The sequence below is a fragment of the Equus quagga genome, chromosome 22, assembly GCF_021613505.1.
Source record: "Equus quagga isolate Etosha38 chromosome 22, UCLA_HA_Equagga_1.0, whole genome shotgun sequence".
Classification (NCBI taxonomy): domain Eukaryota; kingdom Metazoa; phylum Chordata; class Mammalia; order Perissodactyla; family Equidae; genus Equus; species Equus quagga.
In genome coordinates, this window is record NC_060288.1 from 14,313,356 (window position 1) to 14,336,977 (window position 23,622).

At 43.8% G+C, this 23,622-nt stretch overlaps 1 protein-coding gene across 2 annotated transcripts in view; it reads left to right on the forward strand.

Annotated features, from left to right (window-relative positions):
- MFHAS1 (multifunctional ROCO family signaling regulator 1) overlaps nucleotides 1–23,622 on the forward strand; it is a 94,684-nt gene that overhangs the window by 46,161 nt on the left and 24,901 nt on the right. The window lies entirely within an intron of this gene.

Sequence of the window (23,622 nt, forward strand, 5' to 3'; positions counted from 1 at the left end):
AGCTTTCAAGAGTACAGCACTTTACAGCTTGACAGGGCTTCTGCATAGATATCACATTTTCTTCGCAATTGAAGCAAAAATGTTATCTTTAAATTACTAAACGAGACTTGAGAAGAAACAGCTTTATTTATTTTCCCATTCACAGTTAATTTTTGCATCAAATCTTGCAATCTTAAAATCCTTATTACTTTTTATTCTGTCTTTTCCCCGGGTTTGATTTTCTCAAAACGAGAAATTGTAACAGTAATTAGTACCCAGGATAGATAGTTCCTGTAGGAAATGGACTTATTGATCTCATAAAGTTTAGTGCTCTAGTTTGTCGATATTATTCTCATTTCTTAATAGCCTTTGTCTTTGTAAAGTAGCGACTGACAATTGAGTTAAAGTCTCTTTCACGTGCATAGAGTTAAGCATCAGACAACCCTGTGTCTATATAATATAATACATTCATTTGCTTAATTTGCCTTGTGTTAGACCAGAGAGAGCACGTCCTCTAAATATGAAAATGACTGGTGCTCCGGAAGGGGAAAGAGAAAGCTGGAGATGCTAAGTGGGATTTTAGTGTGAGATTTGTTAGAAAGGGTAGGGTGTGGAGGGGGAAAGGGACAGGCTTCCTGCTTTGCTTTTTAAATTTTTTGATTTGAAAGCCCAGCAGGATAATTAAAAGAAAATTATTGATGTACACAATTTACATAAAATAAAGCATACTGTTTTAAATGTACTGTTCGATGAGTTGTGACGAATTCATACATGTGTCTAATCACCACTACAGTCGAGACTCCCCAAAGTTCCTTTCTGCCCCTTCCTTCTCAGTCAGTCCTTCTCATGCCAGTCTCTGCAACCACTGCTGTGCCTTTTGTCCCCATACATTACATTTGCATTTTCTGGAGTTTCATATAAATGGAATCATGAAGGATCGTCTCTTGTCTGGCCTGTTCCCTCAGTGTGACCTCTTTGAGATTCATCCATGTTATTGCATGTGGTAGGTGGTCCTTTTTATTGCTGAGTACCTTCTATTATATGACTGTACTATATTTTGCTTATCCATTCACCTGCTGATAGACATTTAGGTTGTTTTCAGTTTATATTGTAAATAAAGTTGTTATGAACAGTCATGTGCAAAGCTTTGTGTGTTGGACATATGTTTTTATTTCTCTCAGGTAAATGTCCGGGAGTGGAATTGCTGGGTTCTATAGAAAGAATATGTTTAACTGATTATAAGAAACTATCAAGCTGTTTTCCAAAGTGGTTGCACAGTTTTATATTCACACTAGCAATGTATGAGAGTTCCAGCTACATTGGAGTATTATCTTTTTATTTTTAGCCATTTTGGTAGATGTACGGTTTTTTTGGGTTTTGATTTTGGAGGAAGAGTGGCCCTGAGCTAACATGTGTTGCCAATCTTCCTCTTTTTTTCCCCTCTCCAAAGCCCCAGTACATAGTTGTATATCCTAGTTGTAGGTCATTCTGGTTCTTTCGTGTGGGATGCCGCCACAGCATGGCTTGATGAGCGATGTGTAGGTCCCGTGACCCCAGGCCACCAAAGTGGAGTGAGTGAACTTAACCCCTCGGCCACAGGGTTGGCGCCGGTGCATGTATGATTATAATTTGCAGTTTCTTGGTGACTAGTGACGTTGAGCATCTTTTCGTGTGTTTATTGGCTATTCACATCTTTTTTGTACAATGTCCATTCAGACCTTTTGTACATTTTCTATTAGGTCATTTGTGTTCTTATTATTGAATTCTAAGAGTTCTGCGTGTATTCTGGATGTGAATCCTTTGCTGTGTTACTTTTTTTTCATTTTTAAAATTGTCATAAAATATACATAATGTTTATCGTTTTAACCATTTTTAAGCGTACATTTCAGTGGTATTAAGTACATTCATATTGTTGTGCAACCATCACCACCATTCATTTCTAGAACTCTTATCTTGCAAAACTGAAACTCTGTACCAGTAAACAATAACTCATTCTCCCCACCCCACGTCCTGGCAACCGCCATTCTACTTTCTGTCCCTATGAATTTGACTACTCTGGTTACTTCCTGTTAGTGGAATCATACAGTATTTTTCTGCCTTATTTCACTTCGCAATAATATCCTCAAGGTTCATCCATGTTGTAGCATATGTCAGAATTTCCTTCCTTTTTAGAGCTGAGTAATATTCTTTGTATGTATATACCACATTTTGCTTATCCATTCATCTGTCAATGGACACTTGAGTTTCTTCCACATTTTAGCTATTGGGATTAATGCTGCTATGAACATGGATGTAGAAATAATTATTTGAGACCCTGCTTTTCATCCTTTTTAGAATATAGACAGAGGTGAAATTGCTGGGTTATACAGTAATTCTATTTTTAATTTTTTAAGGAGCTGCCATACTGTTTCCCACAGCGGCTGCAACATTTTGCATTCCCACCAGCAGGGCACAAGGGTTCCAATTTCTCCACATCTTTGCCAACCCTTGTTTTCTGGGGGGGTTTTTTTGATAATAGCTACCCTAATGGGTAAGAAGTGGTATCCTATTGTGATTTTGATTTGCATTTCCTTCATGATTAGTGCTGTTGAGCGTCATTCTATGAGGTTAATAGCCATTTGTATGTCTTCTTTAGAGAAAATCAAGTCTTTTGCTTCATTCCTTTTTAAAATCTTTTGTCATGAAAGCCTGGCAGGATATCTTATTTGGTCATCTGTTTCAAGAATATATAAAGAGCTTGCTCAACGTAGCAGAGCATTTGTACCATCATTTAAGAACTGCAGTAATAAGAACATCTAGTTGCTGATTACAAATTGATCACAGTTCCTATTTCAAAATGCTAAATGAGTATTTGTAGACACAGAGCTTAGTTATATTTTGCCAAACCGGAAAGCCACTGTTCTCTCATTGCTCTCTCTAACCCAGTTCAACTTGTACAAAAATACCTAAAAATTTTTTGTGTGGAACTATGCTTTAGTTTCTACATTAGAAGAAGAGGATGAGACTCATACATATGCAAAGAGCTAGTTTAAATAAACAACAAGATGACTATTACTGTGGAGAAAAAAGAGAAAAGAAGAAAGGTTGGTTCACTTACAGAAAAGTAATAAGATTCAGAGATGGAAAGGAATCAGATTTTCCAGACCCGTGTAAGAAGAAGGGAGACCAAAGAAGTCATCTCCACTTCATTTGTTCTCTACTGAATTAGTACTGTGCATAAAGACCTTGAATTCATGTGTATATGGATCCATCCATCTAGGAAGTGTTTAAAATGGAAAACTGGGTACTTTGTTGAAGAAGTTTAGAGCCACTGGTAATTACAACTTGAAACAACCCACAGAAGTAGATTTTTTGAGTAGGACACAATCCAGACCCTGGCACTACTCAAGCTACATATTTTGTTGGAAACAACAGAGTAGCCTGAAATTTGCATTTGAAATGATAAAATGTCCTCCTGAATCACAGCTTGCATGTAATTGTTTAGTTATGTTTAAAAAGAAATCCTTCATTTTTCTGAAGCAAACTTTTTCTGTAAAGGGCTAGATAGTAAATATTTTTACCTTTGCAGATCATAGAGTTTCTCTGGCAACTACCCAACTCTGCCATTGTGGTAGAGTTGGAAAGCAACCTGCCAGCCTGGAAAGTAGCTGTGGATACTGTGTAAGGATTGGCCGTGGCTGTCGTATTTCAATAAAACTTTATTTACAAGAGCAGGCAGTGGGCCCTATTTTACTGATCGCTGTTCTAAATAATTGCAGGGGGCCATGAAAAGTTTACTCTCCACACGTGGTTACTGAGAGCTGGCTCTGAATGTTGCCTCTTCTACATGGTATTATTCGGGTCTCAAATATTCTTAGAGGGCTAAATGATCTTTTAAAATTTTAATTTGAAACCTTATTCAGTGATTAGAATCATGAGGGAGTAAGAGATAAAAGCTTTATAAATATTTATAAATGCAAAAATTAAATTCCTGAAATAAAAATTTGTTCTCATAAAAAGATAATTATGGTTGAAATTCAGTTTTAGCTTTCATTTCCTTGTGGAAACATCTTCATTGTGAGGAAAATTGGAGAATTAATGGGCAAATGTTTCCCAAGTGTGAGCAGTGTGGCTTTACAAGGCCCTATGAGGGCAGCTACTGGGATGGCTGTTGCACAGTTCCTGCTATGAGGTGCTTGCCATCTTGGAAAGGTGCTCACGGCCCATGAGAGAAGATATATGTATATATATATGTATATTTTTCTTTTTGCTGAGGAAGATTGGCCCTGAGCTAACACCTGTTGCCAATCTTCCTCTTTTTGTTGAGGAAGATTTTCCCTGAGCTAACATCTGTGCCAGTCATCTTCTGTTTTGTATATGAGTTGCCACCACAGTGTGGCCACCAATAAGTGGTGTATGTCCACGCCCAGGAACTGAACCTGGGCCGCCAAAGTGTAGCTCACTAAACTCAACCACAAGCCATAGGGCCGGCCCCAAGAAGATATATTTTTAAATGTATGTTTTAAAATTTTAGGGGTAGTTTATTTTAAAATAAACTTTATTGAGGTCTAATTTACATACAGTCAAAATGTACCTATTTTAAGTGTATGATAAATTCCATGAGTTTTGACATGCAACCACCATCCCCATCAAGATATGGAACTTTTCCATCTTCCCAAAAGGTGCCTCAATCCTCACCTTCCCAAACAACCATTGATCTGCTTTCTGTCACTGTAGATTAGGTTTGCCTGTTCTGGAATTCACATAAATGAAATCATATAGTATGTACCCCTTGAGTCTGGCTCAGAGGTTACCAAACTTTCTCAGCTTATAACACCTTTAGAGAATCAGTAATTTTTTTTTCTGGGGCCATAAGTCAAAAGAAATACCTAACAGTTCCATTCGGTCCTGAGAACTCAGTAGAAGTACTTGGCCTGGTGTCCTGTAGTTGTTGCTATGTTTCCATCAAAAATTTAAGACATCCTGGAGTATGCCTGTGAGGTCACTGTGGTACCCTGGGGTGACTTTGTGCACAGTTTGGGGACCACAGGTCTAGCTTCTTTTACTCAGCACAATGCTTTTGAGATTTATTCGTGTTGTTACCTGTGTTAGTAGTTTGTTCCTTTTTATTGCTGAGTACTATTCCATTTTATGGAATAACACGCTATATTCAGTCCCTTCATGGGGGACATTTGGATCATTGCCACTTTTTAGCTATTGTGAATACAGCCACTGTAAGCATTCACGTGTAAGTCTCTGTGTAGGCATGTATTGTCGTTTCTCTAAGATTAGAATTATTGGGTTATATGATAAGTACATGTCTAACTTTATAGAACTGCCAGACTTTTCCAAAGCGGTCATGCCATTACATTCCTACCAATAATGTACGAAAATTCTTGTTGTTCTAATACTTGGCCTTGTCATTTCTTTAAATTTTAGCCCTTCTACTGGCTGTGTTGTATTCTCTTAGTATAGTTTCGGTTTGCATTTGCCTGATAACTAATGAGGAGCATCTTTGTGTGTGTGCTTATTTACCATTCCTATATATGTTTTTGTGTGTGTAGACTGTCTGTTCAAATCTTTTGCCCATTTTTTAATTGGGTTGCTTTCCTTCTTATTATTGAGTTGTAAGACTTTTTATATATTCTGGATACAAATCTTTTGCCAGATATGTATGTATTATAAAGATTTTGCCCCAATTGATGGCTTGCCTTTTCATTTTCTTAAAACAGTGACTTTTGAAGAGCAATAGTTTAAAATTTCAGTGTATCAGTTCTATTTATTTATTTTTTCTAGTTAGTGCTATTTATTTATTTATTTATTTATTGGCTATCTCAATAGTAGTAAGATTTTCACCTAAATTTTCTTTTGTAGTTTTATAATTTTGACTTTTACATTTAGGTCTAGGATTCATTTCAAGTTTTTTTGGTGTATGCCATGAGATAAGGGTTGAGGTTTGTTTTTTTCCATACAGATATCCAGTTGTTTCAGCACCATCTGTTGAAAAAAATTACCTTTTCCCTTTTGAGTTAACTCGACTCTTGTCAAAAATCAATTGACCATGGATGTGTTTGTTTCTGAACTCTGCTCTGTCCCATTGATCTATATGTCTATTCACATTACCTTGATTATTGTAGCTTTATAAGTTTTGAAATCAAGCAGTGTTATGGAGAGGATGTATTTTTAAGTTTGATTTCTTTTATCAACTGTTTTCTTAAATGCTTTATTCGAGTTACTTCTGAAAACTGAAGTAAGTGTATCTCTCTTTAGACTTGCACGTTAAGCTGACTTAAAGGTGAGGAGAGTATACTGAGACTATAGGCCAGGTGACCTGGCTTCAGTGCCAGCTTTGATGACCTTGGGCCTCAGTTTTCTTGCCTGCGAAATGGGAAGATTGGTCTAGAGGACTCAGAATAGTCCCCACCAATATCCCGTTTAACTCTAATAACCTATAATTTTAGATGGATCCCAGACGATTTCCTCTTTTACTTGTACACTATGCTATGATTCGGGTTTTAAAATAGTCAAACAAAAACCATACTGAAAACCAAATAGCTTACTGCAAACGGTGGCTGACACCTAATAATAACTTAGTGCCCTTTTAGTGGAAGTGCTTCAGGAAAATCTTGTTGCGGAGCCGGACTTTTCAGTTTATTTTAGGAGCTTTTCCAGTCCTTCCTTCCTTGGGCCTTTCAGCTTGGCATTTCTCATCAAAGAACCCCAAGTATTAACTCTTAGTTAATGGTTCCACAGGGCAAAGGCTGTGGGGCCACCTCTTGTATCAGTGTCCACGGATAAATCTCAGGGTTGGAGGGACCCTGGGGTCATCTAGCTGCCTGATCTTCAAAGTGTGGTCCTTGGACCCCAGCTTTGGCATCACCTTGGAACTTGTTAGAAATGAGAACCTCAGGCCGCACTCCAAACCTCCTGAATCAGGTGTGCCCAGGTCTGTGCATTAGAGATTGAGGAGCACTGGTCAAGCTGGACACTGAGAATCCTCTCTGGCCTTCCCACCTGGCCTCTGGACACCTCTGAGGACAACGCCGTTAGAGACAACCTGTTCCATTTTTGTATAGTTCTGTTCAAGTTTCTTTCTGATGTTGACCTGGAATATATTTTCCTGTCCCCTCTAGTTGAACTCGCAGTCATCCAGCGGTTCTGCCAGTGTGCCAGGCACTGAGAATAGAGAAATAGATAAGACACAGTCTTATTTTTCAAAGAACTCACATCTGATATAGAACTGGAAATGCCCACGAGTGGGCTGTAGTGCAGTGTGATAACTCCGTGAAGATGACGCACAGGGCGCTGAGGCAGCATGGAGGAGGGGTAGTTGGTTCTCTCAGGATCAGGGTGTTGGGCAAGGTCTCCGGGCTGAGGGGCAGCCAGTTGCACAGGGTGAATTGGAGTCTGCTGGACATGGGGGCAGAGGAGGGGTTCTGGGAGAGGGACAGAGGCGGGGCCGTCTCAGACAGAGAGGGGAGCTTTGCAGAGGCCGTGGAGAGATGGCATGTGCTCGGGACACTGAGAAGTTTGATGATGAAGCTTATGTTAAAGGGGCAGGGGCTAGAGAAGTGGGCAGAGGCCAGATCACAAAGGGCCCGGGCAGTGTCCAAGGAGTTGACTTGAATCTGGGAGGTTGGGGCAAGGAGATTTGCATTTTAGGAAGATAACTGCTGGCTGCACAATGGAAGGTGGACGGGAGGGCGGTGAGATGGAGCAGGTAGCGCTGTCCTTGCTGACAGTCTGAAGGAGAGATGATGAAGGACTGAACTAGGGGTGAGCAGCTAGAGCTTTCCCCTGGGGCCGTAAGGGACCTGCGTCAGAAAGCTAAAAACAAGTTCTTTCCCCCACATTCTTCACTTTTGTTCAACCGCTGCTTATTAGGGGCCAGTTACTTCCAGAGACTGTGCCGGGTTTGGGAGATACACAGCTAAAGGCGGCCTGGGCCTCGCCCCTCCCAGAGTTTCACTGTCTACTGGGGCAGTGAACAATGGACGTCTCAAGTCGTTCCTTCTCCATGTGACATTGTTTTAAATGCCTTTATCTTTTTGCTCTCTTCCTCACGGAAATGATGTAGTCAATATTCTCCTGAAAGGACAGTGTCCAGAACAGAAGTAAATGTTCCAGGGACTGTGGGATACCTGAGCCACAGGGCCGTGGGCTCGTCTCTCCTGTCTGTTGAAGTGGTCTAGCGTAAGATATGGGCTTGCTTCTTTGAAGGCAGTCTAAGGTCACTTCAGCTTTTTGACAGCCTTAAATCAAAGCCGCTCATGAAATTCCAAAGACGATTTGACATGCCTGTGCTTCTGTCTCGTTTCCCATTCTGTATTCGATGCTTTGATTTCACTGCATCTGCCTCTATGTCGTAACTGCTTTCCTATTAGACATCTTGTTACCCATTTCCTGTTGCTCCAGCCTTTTGAGATTTTTTTTTTTTAAATCTCTGGTTTCATCCTCTTAATTCATTCTCTTGGTTGTAAGCCAACCAAATGATTTATCAGCTCTCTTGTTTATTTTCATCCACATCGTTGACTGAGACGTCCATGAGGCTAGGACCTGAGTCAGGGTCCTGTCAGCTGCGGGCTGCTTCACACTCGGCCTGCAGATGTGAAAAGGTGGCATTACGAGTCAGTGGGGGAAATAAACTCGTCGCTAAATGGTGTTTAGGACAACTGGATACCTGTTGGAAAAAAAGACAGCTGAAATCCCTCTTCATTCTTTAAATAAAATAGATAGAAGTAAATTACAGATGGCTCAACGATTTAAACTTAATAATGAAATTGTAAAGATTATTAGAAGAAACATGAGTAAATTTTAAATATATCTTGGAGTGGAGATAGAAGACTTTTTTTTTTCCTTAAGCACGTCACAAAAGTTAGAAGTTATAAAGGGAAAGACTAACTTTCCAAGAAGGAAAATTTCATGTGAAAATTAAGATGTTCTGTTTGGCAAAAATTCCATAAATGAAGTCAAATGACAAATAATGTACTGGGAAAAATATTTGTGGTGTGTGTATCAGAGGGCTAATTCCTTTCATATAGAAAGAATTCTTAAAAGTCAGTAAGAAAAAGGACAGCTGGGTAGTTGAACCAATATTCATTGATAGAAATAAGCATATTAAAACATATTAAACTTCACTCCATTTAAAAATTCAAATTAAAACAACAAGATACCATTTTTTTACCTATATATTGACCATGATGAAGTTTGATAGTACCCATTATTAGTGAAAGTTTGAGGAAGTAGGCACACATATGTAGTTGATGAGTGTTTTTGAAGAATATTTGTACATTATCCAAATTTAGAAGGTACCTATCCTTAGACTGAGTAATTCTGCCACTGACCCTATAAATATTTTCCAGCAAGTGCACAAAAATCTGCTACACCGATATTTGTTGTAGCAGTGTTTGTAATAGGAAAAAATGAAAGCAAACTGTATATTCATTACTAGACATGCAGTGGAACACTATGCAGTGATTAAAAATGTCACAATTCTTGATTGTGAGAGATTCAAGATATTAAATGAAAAAACAAATCAGTATGTATAGTCTGATGATATCTGTGTTTTATAAAAAAGATACAGTGTATCAGTCAGGAAGGTATTGGCTACAAATAACAAAAAGCCTGAACAGATGTATTTACCTTATGTGATGAGAAGTCTGCACAGGTGGGCAGGGCAGGATTGCTCCTGGGTCCTGTCTGTGCCATCTGTGCCTTGGGCACGCTCCATCATTCTGCTCTGCATTCCTTATTCTGTGCACCCCTGTCCTCATATGTTTTCCTTTGTTGCTGCAAGATGGCTGCACTCTACCGGACCTCACGTCTGCATTTCCAGGTAGAGAAGGATATTAGGAGAAAAGTAGGAAGATGGGATGGCTCCTGTGTCATGAAAGGCAAAACATTTCCGGAAATCCCCAGCAGACTTCTGTTTACATTTCATTGGCGAGAACTGTCCCTTGGCTCACTAGACCTTCAACAGCATCAGTGAAGGAAGGGATTTTAGTTTGGTACACATTCTTCCCTCACACACGATCCAGGGTTCTGTGAGTATGGACCAAAAGGAGGGGGAATATTGAGTAGAAGACTAGATGTCTGTGCCACACACACACACACATATACACATACATACATACATTTGTGTTTCATACAGTATTTCTGGAAGATGCCGGAGGAATGGATAACAGTATCCCACTCTGGAATGGACTGGCAGTCAGGAGGAAGAGGGACATTTATTTTTCACTTTATATTATTCTTTCCTGCTGAGATTTTTTTTTAACAGTGAATATGTGCTAACTTTAAAGGAGAGAAGTTGACATCCATCCATTATTGGAACCCCTTGGGTACCGCTGTCCAGCCAGTTATTCAGAGCCTGTGGCTGCAGCCTCAGCTGTGAGATGAGAGGTTAGATTAGCTAATATCTTGGACTCCCTCTAGGTCTGAGCCTCCTCTGGTTAATTGCGCAGTCTCCAGGAACCAAAGAGGAGGATTGAGTCAGCTCCCTCAGTCACAAACGAAAGCTTGCATTTTGGAGAGACTCTTAGTTAAGTCTTTGTTATAGGCTGAACTGTGTCTCCCCAAAATTCGTATGTTGAGGTCCTGACCCCTAGTACCTCAGAATGTGACTGTATTTGGAGAGAGGGTCTTTAAAGAGATGCTTAACTGAGGTCGTTAGGGTGGGCCCTAATGCAATATGACTGGCGTCCTTATAAGAAGAGGAGGTTTGGACACTGACGTGCACAGAGGGAGGACCACGTGACGACACGGGGAGCAGACGGCCGTCCACAAGCCAAGCAGAGGCCTCTGAAGAAACTATCCTGTTCACACTTGATCTCAGAGGTCTAGCCTCCAGTGTGTGAGGAAATCAGTTTCCGTTCTTTAAGCTGCCCAGTCTGTGGGACTTCGTTACGCCAACCCTAGCAAACTAGTGCGGTCCTCTGACCCTGTAAACGTTTGTGGGGGAGATCTGGATCTCTGGCAGGAAGAAGCGAATGTCTGTTACTGTGTGGCCAGCACCTCACTCCGCGCCCGCCTCATTCCCACGTTCCTTGGAGCCCTGACTCCAGCTTGCTCACCTCTTCTCTCATCCCTTTTCTTTCTTTGAACTTCAGGACCTATGGATGCTCTCCCTTGCTCGCCTGGCCTCTGACTGCTAAATCCATCTTCACCACAAAGGATTTTGCCTTTTGGAGATGGTTTGCCCCTGTGCACCTGGGGAGAGTTGAGAGCAGCATCCTCTTATAAGAGTTTTACCTTATTATATGTATTTGGCAAGAATTATATTCCACTTCTGATGGAGGAGGGGAGGGGTGCACACGTGCTTGTGAGAGAGAGAGAGAGAGAAACTGCCTTTGCCCTCCAGGCGCTCAGCCCCAGCCCCTGGGGTCTGCACACCTTCTCCAGCCCTGCACTGTCTCTGAGCCGGGCCTTGGCCAGGGTCAGAGGACTCTGAAATGACCTGCCATGTTCCATTTTAAGGGACACTCCATCTTTTCTGGGGCCAACCAGGGCCCATTTTCTGTGCTGCAGTGGTTAAGGACTGCAGGGACCCCTGTGTGCTGGGGGGTGGGGGTAGGGACCCAGGCCTGCTTTTCCAGCAGGTGTTCACTTGACTGAAGGTCAGAGGTTGGCCTCGGGGCTTTCTGCTCCCTGCTGAGCCCCTAAGAGGGAGGCCTCATTTGTGAGGTTTACCAGTTTCTTCTCACGGAAGCACTGAGCATGGGTGGGGTGGGGCTGCCTTGCTGGTCCACATGTCCACCTTGCGGACAGACTGGTGGCAGAGCCGAGAGCCACAGAGATGGAAATATTTAGGTCTGGCTAAAGGGCATGTAGCTGTGAGCTCCTGGAAGGCACTTTTATTTATATGGAAAAGTAACTCTCACCTCTTTTTGTATGATTTACCATTGTTTTTTTTTTTTTTTGGTTTTTTTGAGGAAGATTAGCCCTGAGCTAACATCTGCCGCCAATGCTCCTCTTTTTTTTGTTTTTCTTTTTTTGCTGAGGAAGACTGGCCCTGAGCTAACATCCGTGCCCATCTTCCTCTACTTTATATGTAGGATGCCTACCATAGCCTGGCTTGCCAAGCAGTGCCATGTCCCCACCTGGGATCCGAACCTGCAAACCCCGGGCTGTGAAGTGGGACGTGTGCACTTAACTGCTGCCCCACCAGGCCGGCCCCTACCATTGTTTTTTCACTTTAGGGAAATTTGCCATGATAGAGAACAGAGTAACAGGCACGTTGTGCTCCATGCGGCTGAGTTCTTCGAAGCACAGGGAGACACGTGTCTCTAAGTGGAGGGCTTCATTGGCCGTATCTTGTCTTTTTTCCGCCTCGACTGTTCTCTGGGCTAAGTGTGGGACTCAGCTCGCAGGTAACTCTCCTTGGTGCCAGTGGGGTTCGGTACCTTGTATCACGACACGAGGATGGGGAATAGGGGAAGCAGTGGGAGGGTGGCTGGGGAGAGCCCAGGACACGTTTGTTGGCCTATTTAAGAGATTGTTCCACTTCATGCTAAATTTGCGAGCAGTTTAACTTGAGAAGCCTAGAGAATTCAGTAGAAAATACATTTCCACAGTATTTTAAGCCGGAACAGTCTGTTTTAAGCTGAACAGACCCTGGAGATAAACCAGGTCGGCTTCTTCCTTTTGCAGCTGAGGGCTTGGGGCCCAGAGGAGTCAGGGTTTGGGGGGCACTTACACAGGGTCAGTGCAGCGCCAGGGTCTGAACCCAGGCCTCTGTCTAGCTCCTTGCCCTTGTCCTTCTGGCAGGAATGCTCACTGGAGCCCTTGTGGAACATTTTTCTAGATACAGAGAAATATACCGTTAATTTTAAAGCCAAAGTTTTAAAAGGTACTTTTATAATAACTTATTAGAGCTGCATAATAAGTTGCAAATAATAACTTTGACTTAATGAAAAAAAATGGATACTCTCAATAAAAGTGGTTTATTAGTTATTATGTCCTAGTTAAAGCTCCTGAGCTAAATTAAGGGGGAAAAGCAGGATTGTGGCAAGAGTAGAGCGATCCCCAGAATCTGAGGAAAGGAAACAAGGCCAGGCCTTCTGCATGTGGATTGGAACTTGGGACAGTCTGTGTCTCTCTGTCGCTCGGTCCCGGTCTCTCTCTGTGTCCCCTGTTCCAGGTCCCCTGTCTGATGTCACCTCTCCTCCCTCCCCCCCCACCTCCCCGCCAAGTCTGTTGGTACCTCCTGTCCTGTCTGTCATTCTATTTGTCAGTCCACCTGCCTTCCATCTCCGTTCCCCTGACTTGGTCCCCCATCCCCTGCCTCCTGGTCCCATGTCCCCACTTCAGTGCCATTTTGGTCCCCCTTACGTCTTGTCTTCCTCCGCTTCAGGTGTGGTCACCTCTCAGTGCCATCTCTGTCTCTCCCTAAGGACTTGCTCCATTTTTCTCTGTCCCCTCAGACCAGCTTGCTCTGCAGCTCGTGCGTGATCCACATGACCGCCCCAGCCTCTCTCTGCTTCGGTCACCCCCACAGACTAATTCTGTCCCTCATCCCAATTTCCACTTCCCCAGGGAGCCCTCTGATCCGCCTACTGCAGTTTTCTCACCAGGCTGCATGCGTGTTGCAGCCACACTTTGGAATTGGGTGCCCGTGGCCAGGTGACCGGCCCTGATCTAGTCCTGAGGCCAGGGTCCTGGGGGCCTCAGGAGGTCTGGGTTAGCCAAACTTGTGTGTGTCGTCTCATTCAGGGCTCACAACAACCCTGTGGGGTAGGCAGTATCCTCATAGGGATGCGGGAACTCAGGCTTAGCGCCCTTAAAGCCATTTGCCCAGGGACCCACGGCAAGGAGTTGGTCCAGCTAGGAGCCAGCCTCCGAAGGCCATCCTCACCATCTTCCTTCTCATTCTGAGCTTTTCTGAAGGTGATCACTGCATTCCTAATATGCCAAAATGCTCTACTGCTGAGTAGACCCATCTCTCTTCTGCACGTGTTTGGAAAAAGATGAGAGCATATTAAGGCACCTGGGCTGTCAGTCTGGGCTTGATCTCAGTAGGATTTTATGAAAACCTCGCGCGAGGTATCTACTAACAGCTCCGCTTGGGGCCTGAGGAGGATTTCTTTGATCTAGGTCAAGTCCTTGTGGAAGCACCAAGGTAAGGTTTAAACACGGCTAGCCGGTTTTTGGGATTTCTAAAGGCCCCTCCATCCCTTTGAGAGAAAATGTGGAGCTCTGGCATAAATCAAATTTGGACTAATCAGTGGTGACTGACTCGTGTTTCCATAACCCCCGGCGTCCGTAAAGACTTTGCGTGGACATAGAATTGTAGGCGTCTCTGGGAGGGAGGTGATCGTTTCTGCCCTCGCCTCCTTGTGAACAGAGGTTGTAAATCTTCCTCGCCTTCCGTGCAATCGGCCGTGATGAAGTCTGGGAACCAAGCAGTGCAGGCTGGAGGAAGGCTCAGTGGCAAGTGCCCTTCCATTTCCACTCCCTCCTCCCCGTTCTGTGACCTCCTGCCACGGGCCTCGGAGGCATCCGTAAGCTTTGTACAAGCCGCTAATCCACCGCAGTTCATTCCAGCTCCATCTGGCAGCTGCTCCCTGTCACACCCAAGGCCAGGCGGGGAGTGGCCTGGGACCCTGTGGGCAGCCAGCGGGGATGTCTGTGTAACTGAGACCCACATGCCCTTGGGACTCAGTGCTCTCCTCCTGTATGTTGGCTTTTAAAGGAAGAGGGGTGGGGAAGGATGCCCCAGCTAGAGACCTTTACTTGCTGAACAGCTTTTTCCTGGCACTTATGCTATTTTTTCTTAATCAGGTACGTGATTTGGGTTTGTGAAAAGCTTCGAGTGGCTTCTCCTTTTAGATCATTTAATCCCATGATGCAAATGGCACCTCGGCTTGAGTCTGGAATCACACTTCACACTTGGCCAGGGCCCACGATTGATTCACTGACTGGCCAGCTGCCTGCAGTTGGCCCCAGGGCACTTGACTCGGAGATGCCCTGAGAGCAGCAGCCCCAGCAGGACGGCTCAGGGAGGAACGCAGGGTAGGGATGTGGGCACTGGACCCACCCTCCGGGGGGACTGAGATTGTTTAGGAAGTGGGGTGGGGGGCAGGCAGCAAAACCAAACAAACAGAAGGATCCCATTTAAAAAGTGAATATGTGCTCTGAGTCCATTTATGTAAAATTGCATGACGGTGGGCGGGGCAGGGGCAGGGAAGAGAAAGACATTGAGATTAGATGAATAAAGAAACTGAGAATAGGGGCTGGCCCTGTGACCAAGTGGTTAAGTTCACTTGCTCTGACTTGGTGGCTCAGGGTTCCCCAGTTTGGATCCTGGGGGCGAACCTACACACTGCTCATCAAGCCAGGCTGTGGCGGCATCCCACATAGAAGAACTAGAAGGACTAATAACTAGGAGATACAACTGTATACTGGGGCTTTGGGGAGAAGAAAAGAGAGAAAAAAAAAAAGAGGAAGATTGGAAACAGATATTAGGTCAGGGCCAATCTTCCTCACCAAAACAAAAACAAAAACATACATTTAAAAAATAAAAAAGAAAGTGGGAACAAATACATCTCTCCCTCTAACGTAACTGTGAGATAATATGCTGTCAGATGAAAGAAAAGAACATTGCACTTATGCTTATGGGATGGTCCTGCCTGGTAGAAAAGAAATCAGCCCCAAAACCCCCCTGGTGTGTATGTATGCTTTGTCAGTGCATCTGAGCAAGGGGACAGGTCGGAAAGCGCACACAGCAGTCCAACCCAGGAGGACTTGGGGGAGGGGGGAAAATGACTATACCTTCTTCTTCATGCATTTTATATTCATAGTAACTTATTTAAAACCAGCACGTGTTATTTTTAGAATTTAAAAAATTAAAGTAAGATTAAAAACGCAAGAGATTTTTCTAGGGAGAGAAAAGGAAGAAAAATTAAATTGACACTGGGGTAGGTTATTTTAAGTTTTGTGTTTAATACGTTGTGTATGTAAATGGTACAAAAGGCTCTATGGGTAAGAGAAGATCTTCTCTCCTGTCCGCCATCCATTTCGTCTCCTGGAGGGGATTCCTGGGTGTCCTGGCAGCATTGCTCTATGTTTTACAAATATACGTTTGAATGTATAAATAGGGGAGGAGAGAGTTCCCCTGGAAAAAAACCATAGCATAATATAAACACTGCTTTGTGTCTTTTTTCTTTTAAGTTAAAAATATCTACTGGACATGTTGATCCACATAGAGCTGCCTGGTTCTTTTTCTGTTGGCCGTATGATATTCCATTGTGTAAGCTGGCTTCTAGCAATGGGGATTGGAGTTGTTTTCGGTCTTTGACCTTAGAAACAATAGTGAAGTAAATACTTGCCTTTGACATTTGTAGGTTTTTCCATAGAATAAATATCTTGGAGTGGCGTTGCCAAATTTCTCTCCAAAGTGCAGGAACAAATTTACTCCTCCTTCAGAAATGGATGCAAGAGCCAGCTCTCCTTTACAGAGCAGGTGCTGGCGGGGAGGTGGAATAGAGCACAGCAGTGGCGATGCGGCTTGTTGAGGAGGCCATAGCAAAGTCCATGCCTTTTTGATCGCTCTTCTCATAGGCACTTCTCTTTCCAGAAGTTATTTTTGTTGAAACCTTAGGTTTCAGATTAATAAGCATGTGAGTAAGAAATAAACATTCATTGGGCTGCTCTTGTGGGCCAGCTGTAGGCATAGATCAATTGCAAATATCATCATTTAATTCTTTTTTTAAAGATTGGCACCTGAGCTAACAACTGTTGCCAATCTTCCTTTTTTTTTTCTCTCTTTCCTAAAGCCCCCCAGTACATAGTTGTATATTTTAGTTGTGAGTGCCTCTGGTTGCGCTGTTTGGGACACCCCCTCTGCGTGGCCTGATGAGCGGTGCTGTGTCTGCACCCAGGATCCAAACTCGCGAAACCCTGGGCTGCCAGAGTGAAGCACACGAACTTAACCACTTGGCCATGGGGCTGGCCCCAACATTTAATTCTTGCAGCACTCCTCAGAGGTATATATTTGGCATTTATTATCCACAGTTCACAGATGAGAAAAAAAAGAGGCTCAGAGAGGCTATGTAACTTCCCTAAGGTCACATAGTGGATAAGTGGCAGGGCCAGCTTTCAGACTTGGTCAGAAAGTTTGATCCTTCTCTCTCTTTCAGAAAATTAGAAGTCTCTGTAGCTCTTGCATTGTGGCAAATCTGGGGATGCATTGAGCAATGAGTTACAGGAGACTGATGTCACCTAGCATTGGCCTATGAGTGTGACATTGCTTGTGCCTCCAAAGTCTCTTATAATATGTTTGTGGGATGTAAAGAGAAGGTTTGCTGTTGGATTATATGGATTGTCCTTAACCCACAAAGGGCTGTGTTCCAAATTTTTTTTTTTTCTACTAATTCTAAAGAAGACACAGGCCTGAAGCAATGATGCTCTGAATGCTGATTTGGCTTCCAGGCCAAACCACAAAGCCCACATAACCTACAGTGTTCTGAAAAGAGTACTGGTGGCCATCATGTCTGGGTGCTCTCAGCCCATAGTGGAATGCATAGATAAGGGTGTATGGCTGGATGAAGGCTGGAGCCACTGCGGGGAAGAAGATAGGAGAGGCAAGAGTGCCCACATCTGTGAGCTGGGAACAGGGTTCAGGAGTGTGGCTGCAGCAGGGCTGGGGGCTGGGACCAAGGATACAGGGCTATAGAGGCCTTGCTTAGGCGGAATTGTTAAGAGCATCGTTGCTAAGACTGATGGGGCCATTTATTATTTTTGAGTCAAATGTTTATAGGTTGTCAGCTGCCTCTAATTTTTGTTTCAAATGGCCTTATTTGACTAATGACCTCTGATGCAAATGGGCTTCAGTTAAAAAGCTTGGATATAATTTGGTGTAATTTCTCAGCTCAAGAAATAAGGAGATTTTTCCTCCCATAAAAACCAGGGTAAATTTCCTCATAACTGATAGAGATTATGATGGTAGCTATTCCCTTTTCTGTTCATTTTATCAAAATTGGTGTTGTTTCCAGTCTAGGTGGAGAGAAAATGGCATTCTTTGGAGCTAATTCTGTGATTTGGCCACCAAATAACTCTGTGCTTCAAGACTGAAAGGAGTGTGTCCTCATCTCTTCTTACCTTTAGCCTTGTCTTCTCCTGGAGGTCTGGTGGGATAATGTTGGGTGAACTAAAACTTATGTCTCACTTCTAAGTTATAATATTCTTAACCTTGAGATAGGCAGAGAGTAATTCTCTGTGGTGGAAGAGGAAGAGGGGAATGAAGCCAGGGTACACATCTCTAGTTGATGAGAAGTCGGTGGGAGTGTGTTTCTCTTGACGTGTGTTACCATACGTGTCAGTTCTTGCGTGTCTGGTCCTTCAGCAGCAGTCCTTGGTGTGTTTCCATATCATTGCTACTCCTTGAAAGTTTATAACCGGGGCTGGCCCCGTGGCCCAGTGGTTAAGTTCATGCGCTCTGCTGCAGGCGGCCCAGTGTTTCGTTGGTTCGAATCCTGGGTGCGGACACGGCACTGCTCATCAAGCCATGCTGAGGCAGCATCCCACATGCCATAACTAGAAGGACCCACAACGAAGAATATACAACTATGTACTAGGGGGCTTTGGGGAGGGAAAAAAAAAAAGGAAAAAAAATTTGAAACAAAAGCAAAAAGTTTAAAAAAGAAAAAAAAAAAGAAAGTTTATAACCATCAGTTGTCTTTGACTACTTTGACCTACTAATTTAATAGCCATTGGTAGGTAGTGTCACCTACCAATTATTATTAGGTATTAGATAGTATCCACCACTATTACTATGAGAACTTTCTACATGATTGAGTATAGCTTCAGCTTGAGTTTCATTTCTAATAGAATATACTTTTCCTTTTACAGATATCACAGTGAGGCACAAATGAAATAATCATAAATATAAGCTGGAAAAGGAATCTCAGCAAAAAGATAGATGCTTCTACGGCATTTCCGCTTTCTATGGATTTGCTCAATGAGATTCCCTGATTTTTTAGCTTGAAACTCATGGGATGTGGTAAATGAAATTTGTTCTTCCCGAGATCTGTCAAGCATTTCATTTTCTTGGGGAGGGTGGTGATGTTGTAACACCAATGGGTGTTTCTTAGTTCAGGTTTTTGATTAACTATAGGGTTTTGTTTTTAATTGATATATAATTGAGATACAGTTGAGGTATAATTGGCATACAGTAAAATGTGCAATTTAAAAGTGTACAATTTAATAAGTTGTAACTTATGTAATACCCATAAAACCATCACCACAGTCAAGATAATGAACAAATCCATCTCCCTCAGGAGTTTCTTCTTATTCATACCTGTCCCTTCCTGTCCCCCACCTCCCACCCCAGGCAGCCACTGATCTGCTTTCTGTCACTATAAATTATTCTGCATTTTCATTGGAATCATACAATGGAATCATACAGTATGTACTCTTTTTTGGTCTGACTTCATTTACTCAGCATGGTTATTTTCAGATTCATCTATGTTGTATATACCCATGGTTCATTCCTCTTTTATTGCTGAGTAGTATTCCATTGTATGGATATACCACAATTTGTTACCTGCTCACCTTTTAGTGGACATGTGGGTTGCTTCTAGTTTTTGGCTACGTCACACAAAGCTGCTGTGAACATTCATAAGTCTTTGCATGGATTTACGCTTTCTTTTTGGGGGGGTAAATTTCTAGGACTAAATAGCTGGATCACATGGTAGATGTATGTTTCAACTTCTCAGGAAATGCCACCAGTGGTGTATGAGAGTTCCAGTTCCTCCACATCCTCACTAACACTTGGTGTGGTCAACCTTTTTCATTTAGACAGCCTAACAGGTGTGAAGTGATGTCTCATTTTGATTTTGTTTGCATTTCCCTAATGCCTGATGACATTGAGCATCTTTTCGTGTGCTTATTTACCTTCTTTGCTGAAATGTCTGTCCAGACTTTTGCCCATTTTTTAAATTGGGTTGTTTATTTTCTTCTTATTGAATTTTGGGAGTTCTTTATATATTCTGGATACAAGTCCTTTATCAGATATATGCCTTGCAAATATTTCCTCCCAGTTTGTGTCTTGTCTTTTCATTCAGTGTCTTTGGAAAAGCATAAATTTTTAACTTTGATGAAGGGCTTACCGTTTAGAAAGAAACTATTTTATTCACAGTATCAAAGGTACTTCAAAATTTTTATCCATACTTCCACTTTCAGCTAAAATAGAGTACCAGACACTGTATTTCCTCTTGCACCTGAAAAAAAAAAGACAAGGAAAATATACAAAATAATGATTTTTTCAAGACCCTGTGCATCAGGCAACAATGATCCTGGGCTATAGGAAATGAATGAGGTGAGCCCCATAATTGCCCCAGCTTAGTGCCGTGAGAGTCCAGGCTGTGGTGCAGAGAGGGGAAACTGAGGCAGAGCCCAGCAGACGCTCTGAATTAAGGAGACCAGGGTGACGAGAGTTTGCAGGACTGAGGACTGGAAAGGAGAGAGAACTGCAGAGGGCTCCCTGGGCAGCCGAGCGGGGTGCTGATCAGCTCGTGAGTGGGAGCCGACTATCTGAGACGGGAAAAGAAGGACAGGGGCTAAGCTCTTGTTTCAGCTGTGCTCTCCTCCTACCCCACACCCAGCACTGAAGAATTTATGGTACCTCCACTTCCCCCACCTCCACCACTCTCAAAATAAGCCGTTTTCAGCTACAGTTCAGAAAATAGCATTTTTAGCTACACTTAGGGGTTTCCCTAAGGAGTCTTGGAGTCACGTAATCCTCAAAGTTTCGAAAACATTTCAAGATGTTGGCTTTAGAACCTCCCCAAATGGATCTTGACTTTGGTGTACTTTCTCTCTAGTTTGTAAAAGATGCAAAAATCAAGTAAGACAGAAAAGCAGGTGGCTTCCTGGAGCACTTCTGGCTTTTGTGCCTGGCCTGGGGTGTGGAGGAGGCAGCGCTGTGCAGGGAAGTTTGGAAACCTACCCTAGCTGGACATGTGTCCCCTTTGGAAGAAGAGAGTGTAGACTTCGGCCCTAATGGCCTGCCTGCTCCACACCAGTGTAAGATTTGGAACCCCAGACTTGAGGAAACTTAAACGGCTGCCTCGTATATGCCCTTAATTTACGGATTCATCAGTTCATTGATTCAGTTATTCACCATATATCTAGGGCGTGCTGTGTGCCAGGCATTGTGCTGGATGCTTGGGATCCAACAGTGAATAGGGGAAATCCCCATGTTTGTGGAGCTGACGTTCTAGTAGAGGCGACACACCATGAACCCATATATGTCAGACAGACATAAGTATGAAGAGCAGTAGAGCGGGCAGGGGGATGTGGAATGACCGGGAGGTGAGGATGCCGTGTTGTACAAGGTGGTCAGGGAAGTTTTGTTTGAGGCGGTGATGGCTGAGCAGAGACCTGAGTGAAATGTGTATGGGGGACGGTGGTGGGGCTGGGAGGCTGAGTGGTTAGGACAGGGTCCTGGAGTAGGAGTGTGCTCTGCAAGGAGGCCAGTGAGGCTCGAGCAGAATGAGGGAGTGCTGAGGGGTAGGAGGTCGATGGGAACAGATCACATAGGGCCCCTAGACCCTTGTGAGGACTTAGGGTTTTGTTCTGAGTGACAAAGGAGGCCATGGAGGTTGCTGAGCAGAGGAGTAACATGATCTGATCTGCATTCTAAAACAATCCATCTGGCTTCCGGGGGAGACAGACTGGAAGGGCAAGGAGACCAGCTAGGTACCACCGCGGACGTCCAGGTTCATGGTGGCTGGACTGGGGAGCTGGTGAAGCGGTCAGATGCTGGATGGGTTTGAAAGTAGAGGAAAAGAAGGTGCTGATGCATTCAGTGTGCAGCGTGCGAGAAAAAGCAAGGGAAAAATCACTCTGTTTTTTGTCCAAAGTAACTAGAAGAACAGAGTGGAAATTTATGCATACAGGGGAGCCTGGGAAAGGAGTAACTTTCAGGAGGTGGGACTAGTGGGAATCAAGAGTTTGATTTTGGACAATCAGTATCCAAGTAGTAATGGTAGTTGGATCTTGGTCTGATATTCAAGCAAGAGCTCAGGACTGGAGGTAAACTGAGGCCATGGCAAGGCAAGTGGCCCAGTTGAGTGGGGCTTTCCCTGTAGACCGAGCTGCCCCTAGAAGTGGCTTCTCCATGGCGCTGCCCTCTCCTCTGACAATGCCAGTCCTCTTTGGCGATCCTATACTGGCTTTAATGCTGTTCTGATTACGGTCTTTTCTTTGTCTGCATTGGGGCTCCATTTTGGAAGCCAGCTGCATCTGCCTGCAGGAGGAGGGGCAATGAAATATAGAGAATTCCTTCTTGTCCTCAGTTACAACTTTTTAAGACGTTGGCATGGCTATGGAGTGCTTGGTTTCGATGGTTCGTGCAATTTAAGGTTTTTCAGGTCATCATAGGTGCTTTTTGTTTGTTTAGAGTGGCCTCAAGTCCAGGCTGGACCTTCTGGAAATGGAACTTGGGGAGGGGAAGTAGATAAAGGAAAGCTCATGTTGGGAGAGGATCCGAGCTGGAAAGAGTTCCCCTGTAGTGTTTGTTTATGCATGTGGGAGATATTATTCGTGTGCAAAATAAGGAAGTGGAACTGGCTCAAGGTTCCTTCCAGCCGGAAGGCTCCGTGGGTCTGACTCTAAGTCTGTGGGATTTCTCTGTCTCCCAGGCCCCTGCAGGGGCTCCTCGGTTCCCCCCACCCCGTCCCAACCCACATTCACTCCTCTGCCTTTCTCCCTTGCTCAGAGAAGAACGAATTTGCAGAAATCCTTGTCATCTTCCTTGTTAGGAGAGGAGAAGCAAATATCTGGTTTCTGATCATTCTTAAGGACTTCAAAGGGCTCCCTCTGTACTTCACAACCAGGTAGATTTTGACAAGGCTGCTGGGCCAGTGTTTCAAATTTCTGTTCAGGTCATAAAAGTCCCTCCCATTTTCAGTTGAAAGGAAAACGAATGTGGGAGGGAGACAGTTCTAGTCGGAATGCTTTTATGCTGTCTGCCTCAACTTCTCTGAACCTGGAACCGTTTCCAGTAAGAAGTAGGTGACAGGCTATCCAAATAAAGAGGAACCTTTTGAAAGCACTTCAGTCCGGCTGGCGGCCGGCCGTGTGGGCTTTTTATAATCCTGACTTGCTCTGGGAGGGAGGGAAGGCCCGTGGCTCTGCTCCCCTGGCCTCCTCCCCCAGCACACTTTGATCTGTGAAGCATGTCTAATCCTCTGCCAAGTCTGCTGGAACTGGATCCAGAGCAGGAAAAAGGGAAATATTTTTCCTTTCTTGGGTCGATTTGTATTTATATAAACCCTTAGCCGTGAAAATGGAGCCAAGTGGCAGGCGCACGTGTCTGAGGAGAGGCGAGCTGGAAGGAGTGAATGGCGGGAAGAGACTGGGCGGGCTGGCCCTGTGACTTGGGTCAGACGGTGTCAGTGAGGAGAGGGTGGTGTAAGTCCTCACGTGCATTTTCTGAAGGACGTGCTTATACAGAAGGCCATTATGGAGCAGCTTAGGCTGAGCGAGCAGCCGATCAATTAACTGCAGAGAGATGGAGGGCTGAATGTGAATGATTGATTCGTTCACTTCTTTTGTCGTTGCTAAGAGAACAGTGTTGTAGAAGGTCTTGGGGCTGTCCTCTGTCACCTCAACCTTGGAAGCGTTGCCTTCTCAGTGTGTCCCATCATTGGTTTACTTGCATGA